The sequence below is a fragment of the Amborella trichopoda genome, chromosome 3 (assembly GCF_054954075.1).
Source record: "Amborella trichopoda isolate Santa Cruz 75 chromosome 3, AtrichopodaSantaCruz75HAP2 v2.0, whole genome shotgun sequence".
Lineage (NCBI taxonomy): Eukaryota > Viridiplantae > Streptophyta > Magnoliopsida > Amborellales > Amborellaceae > Amborella > Amborella trichopoda.
The window spans coordinates 47,092,327-47,105,541 of NC_142338.1; the positions used below are offsets into that span (position 1 = coordinate 47,092,327).

Consider the following 13,215-nt stretch of genomic DNA (forward strand, 5'->3'; position numbering starts at 1 on the left):
CTGGAATCCAGTAATATCTAGTGCCGGACCGCCCTTTGCAACTGCTGGACAGCCTTTTGTAACTGTCGGACCGCACTTTGCACAATGTTGGGGCCCTACTGCCTGGCCGCGCTTTACACAGTGCTGGAGCCCTACTGCCAGATCGTACTTACACAGTGTTGGAGCCCCTATTTTGGCGGGATAGAGAAGAGAGAGGTGTGGGTAAGGTAAAAGTAAGGGAGGGTAGTTTAGGTATTTTTTTATTTCTATTTGGTTGGGGGTATTGGCATAGAAAGTGTATTTTGGGAAAAAAAAATGAGAGAAAAAGTTAAGTTGCAATTAAGTTGCATAAATAGTGTAGTCTTTTTTATAATTTCCACACCTGAGTATTTTTCAAAACAAAAAATACTAACATAATCTTTGTATAGCATCCTCCTAATTAGTTTGGCCAACCCCAGCATCACTCTTGGATTTCATCTTAGGCGCATCCACCCATACCACTTGCTCTAATGTTGGTTTTTTCTAACATAATATTGTCTATTCCCATTCTGCTCTCCATTCTTCATAGAAGGCCCAATATTTGTTTCCTCTACCGCCTTCCCACTGCTCTCATCCACCAATTATGCTCATTTACATTGTTTGCTATGAAATAACTTTCTATTCTTGTCTCCTTCTTTTAGTCATTGTACCCTTTATCGTTGATTTCAATATATCCCTTTTATATTTTGTTTCCAATATATCTCTTCTATATTTAACATTCTTAGAGAAATGAATTGAGCCGCTCTATTCTGTATGTATTGCATTCCTATAATGGTAAACTAAAATTGTATAACAATCATCTCTAACCTTTTCACCTTGAACCATAAGTGCTTGAATCGGAATGGCAGTGACCCAACTCTAGTTTTTCTTATCGAAGAAGATAGGGAAATAAATGTACTCAGTGAGGGCCTCATATTTAGTCATTAGGACTCTTCATGATTTTGGCTGTTTGAGGATCCAAAACTCTGTAAATCCATTTTCTTGCCCACCTTAATCATTAATTTATATAAAAAGAGATTTGGAGCCTTAGATGGTTTCATTATTTGTTAGATGGTTTGTATTTCAAATTGTAAATCCCTACAATCAAGGGATCGCATTTGGCATGTATAATTATCCTTTTTTGGATCAATGAAAAAAAATTGATTCTCCTAAACTGACATGGTATCAGAGCGATTCTAAGCCCATCTTGCAAAACCTAACCCTAGCCTCTGTTTCCTGAGCTTCGTCTATCTGCAAGTCAGGTACACGCCCAATCCTCCATAGACGACAATATATGAAGCCCACGATACGTGTCTGCGTGTTCTCCATCTTCTTGTATCGCTCTTCCACGTTGTTTTTTGGTTAAACTCTGCAACCTCAAATATTTGTTTTTCTTTCCCTTTATGAAAGAGATCAATAACGCCCTTTCCCTTCTGTTTTCTTCTCTGCGTGCTTGTGTGTGATGGACAAACATGCACCTCTCTCTCCCACTCTCTCTCTCTAGAAACAGCTGCCCAACATTATAGCCTCTATCTCCTTTTCAGAAAGCAGAGTGCATTTGGGCTAGAGCGAAGCTTTTCCTCAAACAAATGTATTACTTGGTGGAAGAGAAACATTAAACTGAGATGAGAGTTTTGCATCTTGTGCCATTTCATAAGGAGAAACAGTCTTTTTGGGAGGATCCACTCACCTGCTTCTCCTCCATAGCACAATTGCCAACAGCAAACCCCATGCAGAGAACGTTCTTAAGTTGGAATTTGACAATGGCCTTTGTCTCATTCACCTTTGCCTCTAGTGATTCTTGGTGAGAAACCAGAGTGGGAAACTTCCGTGCCTTGTTGAGACCAGGACCCAAAAGCCTTGGGTTCTGCTTGATGATTGTTTCTGATGCAAGAAAGGCGTGGTAGTTCTTGGCGAGTTTCTTCATCAGCTTCTTATTCTTATTCATCTTCTTCAACCCTTCCTGCATCTGAGAATTGAGAGAAGATAAAGTCGGGTTTTATTGGAGTTTTGGAGTGCCTTTATGGAAATTTGGAGTGCCTTTGTGCCATCTCTCTCCCTCTCCTTCTCTCTCTAAATTTTCTTGTGCCTGTCTTTTGGCGTGAATGTGCCTCCATGTGAGAAGTTGGAGTCTCCAATAATAAAAGAAAGAAGCTCCAGTGAGAAGGGCCAGAAAACACTCGTTATTTTGGTGATTTCACCGCGACACTAGACGACACTTGTAATCTATTGACACAGTTCCATCAAATTTCCCTATTCCTTGCTATTGTCATGGACAATCAAATACCTCCTCTTTTGAAGACTCAACCAATGTCATCTCTGATGGAAACACTATGACCAATGGTAATATTTTTTGTTCCTCTGTTATTGATTTCACTAGCCTTTTTCATTTGACCAACAATGACAATCCTAGAAAGATTCTTGTCTCTCACATCCTTGAAGGTGAAAATTATATGGAGTCGAGCTATAACCACTGCTTTGAGTACCAAAAATAAGCTCTCATTTGTGGATGGTTCTTTAATCATACCTCCCATCTCTTCTTCTAATCATCTTTTATGAAAAAGATGCAATGACATCGTCCGATCCTGGAACCAAAATTTTGTCAATAAAGATATTGCTAATAGTATTTCCTATGAAACCATTGCTTAAGGCAAGTGGGATGACCTAAAAGATCGTTTTTCTCAAAGCAATGCACCTCGTCTCTTCAAGTTATGACGAGGCCTTGCACTTGTTTCTCGAGGTTCTTCCATAATTTCAGCTTATTATACCAAACTTAAATCTCTTTGGGAATCCATGAGGCTTATCATCCAATTTGAAGCTAGATCCTTCTTATGGACCCTCTTCCTAATGTCAATAGAGCTTTTTCTCTTCTTCTTCAAGAAGAAAAGCAGCGGCAGGTGGCTACAAAAACAACTCCTTCGGAAGATGCAGTTGTATTTGTAGTCAATACTGCTACACCTACTACAAACCGGCCGGCCCCAGCATCCTTTTAACAATACAAACAAAACAAAAGGTCATCGCAAACAACGGCCGAAGTGTGATCATTGTGGTTGGGTAGGCCACACCATTGACACATGTTATGTTCTTCATGGTTATCCACCGAGCCATCGATTGCACCAATCGAGCAAAGAGACATCTTCTAAGCCTACAATAAATGCAAAAAACACAATTGCTGCAAATTCAAATCAAAGTAGCCCACAATTTACACAGGATCAATATCGCCGCTTGCTTTCTATGGTGACTGAAGGTAATGCACAGCCAATGGTCAACTTTGCAGGTAACTCCACATCCTCTCCATCTTCTATTCCTCTCCATACTTGGATTGTTGACACATGTGCTTCTGATCATATGATTTTTGACACATCTTTGTTTCATTCATCTTACACCTGTTTCTCAAATAGCACATGTCAAACTTCCAAATGGCTCATTTTCTTCAGTAACTCATATTGGTTCTGTCTTTTTAACACATACACTCTGCTTACATCAAGTATTGTGTGTTCCTTCTTTTGGATTCAATTTACTTTCCATCAGCAACCTTACTGCATTCTATTCATGTTTAGTGACATTTATCATGATATATGCATTTTTCAGGACCGGTATCAAAAGGCGACGATTGGAACAGCTAAGCAGCTTGGTGGTCTCTACTATTTTGAAGCCCCTCCACTGAGTCGTACTACTCTTTCGTCCATTTCAGTTGGTTTTGATTTATGGCATAGATATTTAGGACATGTTTCTTCTACTCGTTTGAATTTGTTAGCTAAGACTGTTGATGGGATCTTTGTTTTCTCTCCTAGTCATTGTGATGTCTGTCCCTTAGCTAAACAAACAAGATTACATTTCGTTTCGAGTTCTATTTCATCTACTGCACCTTTTGATTTGATTCATTTTTGATATTTGGGGAGGTTATTCCACTCCTTCCCATTGTGGAGCTCATTATTTTTTAACTCTTGTTGATGATTTTACTTGTTTCATGTGGGTATTTCTTATGCAAAACAAAATTGAGACTTCATCCTTATTAAAATATTTTTTTTTCATTTTTATATACTCATTTTAAATGCTCTATTAAGCACATATGAACAGATAATGGCTCCAAATTATTTTCTAGTTCTCTTCAACATGGGGTCACCCATCAACATAGTAGCGTTTACACACCGCAACAAAACGGTGTTGCCAAATGCAAATATCGCCATATACTTGAAATGGCACGTACTTTGCACTTTCAAAGTAATCTTCCTCTTACCTTTTGGGGAGATTGCATTCTTACTGCCACATATTAATAAACCGGTTACCAACACCTTTATTATCGAATAAATCCCCATTTGCGAGTTTTTTGTTGCCTTTGTTACGCTTCTACCATTACTTCAAATCGAGATAAGTTCGACCCTCGCACACGTAAATGTGTTTTCCTTTGTTATCCCCAAGCTCAAGAGGGCTACCGTCTTCTTGACATTTCCACCAATTCTATTTTCACTTCCCGTGATGTAGTATTCCATGAGAACATTTTCCTTTTTCAAAATATCCCTTCTAACGATTCCTCTGTCATTTTACCATTACAATACTTGATGACTCCCCACCCCTTGATTCATATGATACGCCAAACACTACTGATCCCATCACTTCCCTACCTAGTTCCCCTCTTTCTCCTCATCAAGACCAATCTCATGACCCCCCACCCACCCCTGTCCCAGCACCAATCTCTATACCACCCATTCGGCGTTCTCAATCACCTTCTTATTTGAAAGACTTTCACTGCTCCTTCCACATTTTCTTCTAGCACTGGTTCTACCAAAGGTACACATCATCCTCTGTCTCATTGCATTTCTTATCAACACTTGTCTTCCTCTCATCAACATTTTGTTTTAGCCCTCTTTTCTATTCAGGAGCCAACCTCCTATTCTCAGGTATTCAGGAGCGTATGTCCTATTTTCAGGCTGTGCAAAACCCCAAGTGGCAAGAGCCAATGCAATGTAAGCTTTAGGCACTTGAGAAGAATCATACCTGGACCCTTACAGCTTTACCTCCTGGGAAAACTCCAATTGGATGTAAGTGGGTATATAAAGTCAAGTACCGATTTGATGGTTCCATTGAACGCTACAAAGCCTGTCTTGTTGCCAAAGGTTATACCCAACGTGAAGGATTGGACTATCATGAGACCTTTGCACCAGTTGTAAAATTGGTCACTGTTCGTTGTTTATTAGCCATTGCTTCAGTTCGTAACTGGTCTTTGCACCAATTATATGTGCATAATGCATCTCTTCACGGTGACTTGGAAGAAGAGGTATATATGAGTCTTCCTCTGAGATTTTCTCGACAGGGGGAGACAAGGGTTTGCCGGTTACACAAATCCATATATGGCCTCAATCAGGCATCCCGCTAGTGGTTTGCCAAGTTCTCCTCGGCCCTTATTGATGCTGGCTTTACCCAATCTAAAGCGGATTATTCCTTGTTCACTTAGAAATCGTCATGATGGCTTTGTGATCATTTTGGTTTATATTGATGATATCATTGTTACGGGCACTAATTCACATGCCATACAGTCTCTCAAATCCTTCTTACATCTCCACTTCCACCTGAAAGATCTTGGCCCTCTCAAATATTTCCTTGGTCTTGAAGTGGCACGGTCTAAACAGGGTTTATGTATCTCCCAACACAAATATACCCTTGAGATCATTGAAGAAATGGGCCTCCTTGGTGCCCGACCTGTTCACCTCCCTATGGAGCAAAATCTCAAACTACGTCATGATCATGACATACTCCTTTCTGATCCCACCATGTATCGTCGTTTTGTGGGTCGTCTCATTTATCTGACTCTAACTAGACCCGACATCATTTATGTTGTTCATATCCTTAGTTGGTATATGAGTCAACCGTAGCGGCCGCATTATGAAGCAGCCCTACGCCTTGTTTGATACTTAAAACTTACACCGGGACAAGGTTTATTTTTTCCCTCAGACAGCTATCTTCAGCTTCGAGTTTTCTGTGACTCTGATTGGGCAAGTTGCCTTGATACCAGCCACTCTACCACTGGATATTGTGTTTTTCTTAGTCATTCTCTTATATATTGGAAAACCAAAAAGCAACATACCATTAGTCAGTCTTCCGCTGAGGCTGAATACCAAGCTATGGCTACTGCCAGCTGTGAGATCACATGGTTACGCTCCCTGCGGTGTGACTTAAGAGTTCCTCAAGCACCACCTATCATTCTCTATTGCGACAATCAAGCTGCATTATATATTGCTGTCAATCCTGTGTTTCATGAATGGACAAAACACATTGAGATTGATTGTCACAACATTCGAGAAAAGATCCAAAATGGAGTTCTTCGGACCTCCTACATTTCAACAGCACGGCAGCTTGTTGATGTATTCACTAAAGTTCTTGGCCGAAACTAATTCAATTTTTTGATTCGCAAGTTGGGTGTTCTCGATATTCACCCTCCAACTTGAGGGGGAGGGTTGGACAGTTTTATTATTTGTTAGATGGTTTCTATTTCAAATTGTAAATCCCTACAATCAAGGGATCTCATTTGGCATGTATACTTATCCTCTTTTGGATCAATGAAAAAAAAATCGATTATCCTAAACTACCATTAAAAGTAACCAAAGTTAGTTTTTGGATTCAAAAATTTGGGGATGTAACCTCTTCCATCCTTGGATTAACCATAATAACTATAATATAAAGAATCTCCTAAATTTACCCTCTACGTAATTGAAAAAAATAAGTTCTCAAGATTTAATAGAGACCAACCAATTTTTAGATGGTGAGATGAAGTGATAGAAAACTCAAATTTCAATTTTTTTTAGAACAATCAATTAAATAATTCTTAAGTGGTTTCCAAAATTTCAAATTAAAAAAGTCTTCCCAATTAGATCGTTAGATCGAGGAAGTACAAGTAAAGTAAGCTCTTAAGGGAGCATTGTATATGCGCCCTAAAAGTAAATAACACACTAAACATTGTATTGTAGCATCCTGCCACCCTTACTACCAAGCCTATAAACCACCCCCAACACCCTACATTTAGAGCATTCAAAGAGCTCCAAAACCATTTTCCTTATGGTGGGGGTCAGGTTGGTAGACAATCGGGTTTGGGTCCTAGTGCATGTTTTCGACCTGACGCGTTGGGCCTAGGTCCAAATGACTTGGACCTGACCGGGGTTGGGTCCAGTTCCGGGCACCGTTTCGACTTTATCAGGTTTATAAAAAGTATAAAATATGGAAAATACTTACTACAAGTAAAAGGTCTGGTTTGCATAAGGTTGCAACCTTAAACAATCCAATTAAGGCGCATCTCTAAATTTTATTATAAATATAATTTTGATATAAAAAATTCTTAGGGTGAATTGAGAATTTATTTTCATATTTAATTATAAAATTTTAGACTCAAAAAATGATTCAAATTAAATAGATCTATAAACACATGAAAATCTTGAAAATGGATGGTTCAGATAATGTGTTGCAAGATACACTATTTTGTAGACCCGAAATCTTTTTTTCTTTCATATTCAAACATCTCAATGCCGACATGATCAATTAGAGGGTTTTCCAACATCCAAACAACTTTTTATAATGGATTTTTAAGGTGCATATTTAATTCTACATTTTAAAGTTACAACTTCCAACATCCAAACAACTTTTTATAATGGATTTTTAAGGTGCATATTTAATTCTACATTTTAAAGTTACAACTTTATGTAAACTTTTTTTAAAAGTAAATGGTATCTTTTAATACTTTTTTCATATAGATATATTTATATGTATAATCAATTATTTTCATTTTTTTTATTTCTAGAGATTGAGTCTAAAACTAGGTCCGGGTTAGGTTGCGTCCAAGTGACTTGGCAAAGTTAGGGCGTCACCAAACCCGCATCCATATATAAAATGTAGCCATAAAAAATGGACGGACCTACGGTGGGGTCAAAAAAAATAATTAAAAAAAAAATGCACGTTGTTGCACGCCAACTCCTAAAAGCAACTCCCATTTGATAAGACTTTTCATGATTGCACTATCGAATCCCATTTTATAGGTTTATTGGAATCCAATAAAGGAAGTGAATAGTATGACCCTCCCAAACCTATGTGTGTAAGACTTTAAAGGATCGTCATTAAATTTAATATAGATCTTTAAAAAAGTTACGTTTCACACCCATGTGATAACTTTTCTAAAGATCTGTATCAAATTTAATGGTGATCCTTTGGGGTCCAACACACATGGGTGTGGGAGGGTCTCATAGGATCATTACTCATTATAAAAACCTCCAAACTCTTTCTAAGGATGTTTCTTTAGTATTTTTTATAGGGAAAGTTTCTATACGTCCCCTACAGCATAGAAGATCTATGCTTCCCCTACCATCCACGCGTCCAATTTTGATCAAGAGAGCCACTCACCTTTTGATCTTAGATTCGACGTCTCAAATAATTTTATTTTTAGTTTTTTTATAAAAATTGTATTGAATATAAAATTTGGTACGTGCCATCTTCTCATTGGGGCGCACCTATAAAAAATATTAAAAATAATGTTTCCATAAAATATAATGACCAAATACCCCTTGAATCTTTTAGGGGTATTTTGGTCATTTTATTTCATTGAAAATATTTGTTTTATATTTTTCACTATTGCAAGTTTAATAGAGGATTGGATGTCAAAAATTTGGTGTCAAAATAATTTATATCAAATAAATTAAAAATAAAATAGTGTAGAGACGTGACATTGTGATTGGGACAATCTTAGCTCTCTATTTAGAATCGACGGTTGGATAAGGGGAAGTATATAAATTTTATATTGTAGGGAAATTATCGAAAGCTTGCCTTTTTTGATATCCCATCACTAACTCTAAAATTATTATTGTTATTATTATTATTATTATTATTATTATTATTATTATTATTATTATTATTATTGCACTCCCTCAAGTAAAAAAAGTAACTTTTATTTATTTATTTATGAAATACCTCTCTTAGGTATTCTTTTACTTTTTTTCTTATTGAAGTCGGTTGGCATACATTGTGCCAGAATGACGCACAGTTAATGATGTCTATTCGGCACTGTGAGAAACTGTATTTTTGTATAATTGGGCCTTAAGCCCCCCATAAGAGGTGTATTATTAAGCTTCTCAAAGATGTGAACAAGAGCCCCAATTTATGGGGTTAGAAAGTTGTGTAGTACTATAAAAACTAACATATGTAATGAACCACCTTCTTAACATGGGTACATATAAAATGAATGAATTATTATTCCTAAAGATAAGTGTAAGTTTCTATAGTTCCACATTCCCCCTCAAACTCAAGATGAGTTAAGAGAGAACATCTTGAGGTTCGACATCTGAACAAAGGCCTTAGTAAAGAAGCAGGAACAGAAGAAGCTTGAGCTGCAAATTAATGATCCACAGAAACCGACATCAAGTCTTCCGGTGCAAGGCATGACCGATAGAAGTAGATATCTTCATGCTCAGATTGCTTGAACAACAAGCACAGAAAGCGGCCGATCTCAGGAATAGACAGCCTTAAGAAACAGACGGCCTCAGGAATAGACGGCCTTTGATCATCAAACAGGAGGCCCATGGAAGAGCCAACATAAATCAGCAACGGATCAACAATTGGACATTAGATTTGGAGTTGAGAACAGTAAAATCTAAAATACATTAGATAGTCGACACACGACTTAACAGAGAGATAGATCAGAGAGTCGACACACGACTCAACAGAGAGATAGATCAGAGAGTCGAAACATGACTCAGTAGAGAGACAGATCAAAGAGTCAAAACACGACTCGACAGAGAAACAAAAATAAAAAGTCGAAACACGGCTTGGCAGAGAAACAAAAGCAGAGAGTCGAAACACAACTCGGCAGAGAAAAAAAACAGAGAGTCGAAACACAACTCGACAGAGATTTTTGCAGATAGAGTAAATCGACCATTTTCATAAATGAATTTAGAAGCAGTTTCAGATCTCGCTCACCAAGGGTCCGGCATTAGAGGGGAGCATGACAGCAATGGTTATCATGGGAAAGTTTCTTGGAAAAGCACACAAGTTTTTTTTTTTTTTAGAATGAAAAGAAAGCAAGGGAGAATGGACATGAAAACGAATAGGAAGCAGCAGGAGGTTGGCAGCCATCACTTCATGGGCCCTGATGGTGGCCGAATGCGAGTGGCCAGGCAAAGATGGGGAGAAGTGGAAAACAAGCCAAACAAAGACCAGAAGGTGAGCTCTTTTGACAAAGTTTCCGGTTATGGCGATCACTAAGAAAGTAATTTCTCAGAGGTGGAGTATGAAGCAAAGCTTGGAGAACCGAATTCATGAAACAAGTATTGCCCAGATTGTTCACACCCCGTAAACCCCATGGAAAACATGAATTACCCAAAGGGCTGGAACCCCGTTGCATCAAAAGCAGCTCTCGCGAATTGGAAGACTTACCAAAAGAAATAAAAAAGAGAAGGGGGTTTTCAGAGAATGACTCCATAAAAAGAGGAAGACTTACCAAAGAAATAAAAAAAAAGAGTGGAGAGAAAAAGAGGCTAGAGATATCAGACACAAAAAGAGAAGAGCAGAGATGGAGAGAAAAAAAGGAGAGCAGATATAGTGAGGGATTAGATGAGTGAAACAGAGGGCTGCCAAGGGCATTGATGACAGCGGTCAAAAGTTGTAGAGAGAGAAAAGACAGTAATTCTGTTTAGTAGAGGGAGAAAGAGGCTAACAGTCAAGATGAAGGCATGGAACAGAGAGCGGGGAAAGGAAGAGCAAGAGAGCGAGGGGCCGTAAAAAGAGAGGCCCGTGGAAATATAGAAACTTACACTTATCTTTAGGAACTACATTTCCACAGGCACAATGCTCACGGCCCTTGTTAAAAAGTCAGTCCAATACATATTGTGCTGAACCGGTTATGTGCCCGATTGGCATCATTGTTTTTAATGAAGCTGGTTTGATACATATTTTTGCCGAACCGCTTGGATAAGGATTAAAAAAACAAAAAAAAACATGCAATTAGAGGATGTTTTTGTCAAAAAAAACAAAAAACAAAAAAATCATGACGTAGATGCCAAAAAAAAAAAAAAAATCAAAGTTAGTGACGGGGTATCAAAATTATTTTTTCTAACGGGTTACTTGTTCATTGCAAATGGCTGTGACACAAATAAGTCTTCTCTTCATCTAATATCCAAGTGGACATGTGACTTTTTGAGAGTTGAAACCATATTCGTAATTACTCTGATGCTTTTTTGTTTTGACAAGGGTTAACTAATATAATCATATGCCTAAAGATATTGGTCAAAAAAATAAATGCCTAAAGAGGTTTGGGTGTTCCTTTTATTCAATTTGTGGTTCCTTTTTTCCTCTAGTTTCAGTTAATCTAGCAGGAGATTGTACGAGAACCTACTGATCGCAAAAATTGTGTGTATGAGTACAAAAAAAACTCATTATGATGCCTAATTCTGGACTTTCATTTAAATTTTTTAATGATTGTATTGTTGATATACATTTTTTTTGTTGCTACAATCACCCATGCTTTGCTTCCATTTCTACCCTATATTACTTCCAAAATTCAAATTAAATTACAAAATGTTCGAATTTTAATTGCAAAGGGGTGTGTTAGGTTGGCAACCAAGGCTTCTTCAATCGCCAATCGTTGCGGTGAACCCCATAACAACAATCTCCAATAACTTGAGACCTAATTGTCTATCACGAACAAATCAATTTTACGCAAAATAACCAAAACCTATATTTGGTGGTGGGATTCCAAAATTGCAAGAATACACTACAAAACACAATGCAATTTACCACAAAGACACAAGTGTATATGGTTGACAGACAACCAATAAGGAAATGACATTATTACCATGGAATATTTATAAAATTTCGTAAGTACAAAGGTTAGCTCACAATCAGCAACGCAGCACCGATTCCCATTTCCACTACCACAAAATAACCATCGAACCAACCCTTATCGATTCCATCATCATCGCTATATCTATAATAAAAAATGGTGATGAAATGAAAGTTAGTCTATGTGATCAAGTGGTGTATATAAATTAAAACTTTTTTATTTTTACACTGGCAAGATCACTGATAGTGTCCAATTACAAATAAATAACTCTTGAAAAAATAAATAAAAGAAAAGAAACGCAGTTCTCACTTCCTATCAGTATTTAATACAATTCCTTAAATCAAAACCTTAACTCCTTGCTTTTTGGGAAGAGAAGATCAAATCATATATAAAGATTTAAACAGGTAAAATTGCTCGAGATTACCTCAATCGGGCTTAGTACAGTAAGCCCCCCGTCGAGTCTCCTTCCGATGATGCTCGAAATCTATGATCGGTATCTTGATTCTCCTATATATGGCAAAACCCTCTCAATAACATATCGATCTCAATTTAGAACCAACTAACTAAGGCATCAATGCCTTAGTCTTGCTCAAACCCCTTTGGGGTGACTTTTGAGATAGATAGATTAAAGAGAGAGGGAGAGATCTATTAACACGGGGATCATCCCCTTTGCTACTCAAAAATTAAATCACTACAAGCTAACCTTAACTTGGGTGTGCGTTAGCTTGTGGTGCCACCTATAAACGAGAGAGACGACGTGGGCATGATTACTTGGGCGTGGTCCCTTGGTTTGAGAGAGATTACTTGGGCGTGTCCCCTTGGTTTGAGAGATATTTTGGTTGGGGCATGCCCCTTTAGAAAAACAACTTGGGAGAGATCACCCTTGGTTTGAGAGAGATTTTAGTTGGGGCATGTCCTTTTAGAAAAACAACCAACTTGGGAGAGATCTTGAAGCCCTAGGTGGGACGTGCCACCTATAGATAGATCTTTGAGAAAAACAACTTGGGAGAGATCTTGAAGCCCTAGGTAGAACGTACCACCCATAGATAGATCTTTGAGAAAAACAACTTGGGGGAGATCTTGAAGCCCTAGGTGGGACGTGCCACTTATAGAGAGATCTTGAAGCCCTAGGTGAGACGTGCCACCTATAAAGAGATCTTGAAGCCCTAGGTGGATCTTTGAGAAAAACAACTTTGGAGAGATCTTGAAGCCCTAGGTGGGACGTACCACCTATAGAGAGATGTTGAAGTCCTAGGTGGGACGTGCCACTTATAGATAGATCTTTGAGAAAAACAACTTCAGAGAGATCTTGAAGTCCTAGGTGGGACGTGCCACCTGTAGATAGATAGATCTTTGAGAAAAACAACTTCGTAGAGATCTTGAAGTCCTAGGTGGGACGTGCC

The 13,215-nt window shown here is 38.1% G+C and overlaps 2 long non-coding RNA genes across 2 annotated transcripts; one reads left to right on the plus strand and one right to left on the minus strand.

The window, feature by feature from the left end:
• Positions 1–240: 240 nt before the first annotated feature.
• Positions 241–3,932, plus strand: LOC148782913 (uncharacterized). Its single transcript, XR_016051357.1, has 2 exons — positions 241–3,274; positions 3,589–3,932. It is a non-coding gene; the product is annotated as an uncharacterized LOC148782913 (long non-coding RNA).
• A 7,850-nt stretch (positions 3,933–11,782) lies between these two features.
• On the minus strand, positions 11,783–12,889 carry LOC148782914 (uncharacterized). The gene is made up of 3 exons (XR_016052201.1): positions 12,516–12,889; positions 12,237–12,319; positions 11,783–11,956 (listed from the first exon to the last, which is right to left on the minus strand). It is a non-coding gene; the product is annotated as an uncharacterized LOC148782914 (long non-coding RNA).
• Positions 12,890–13,215: the final 326 nt, after the last annotated feature.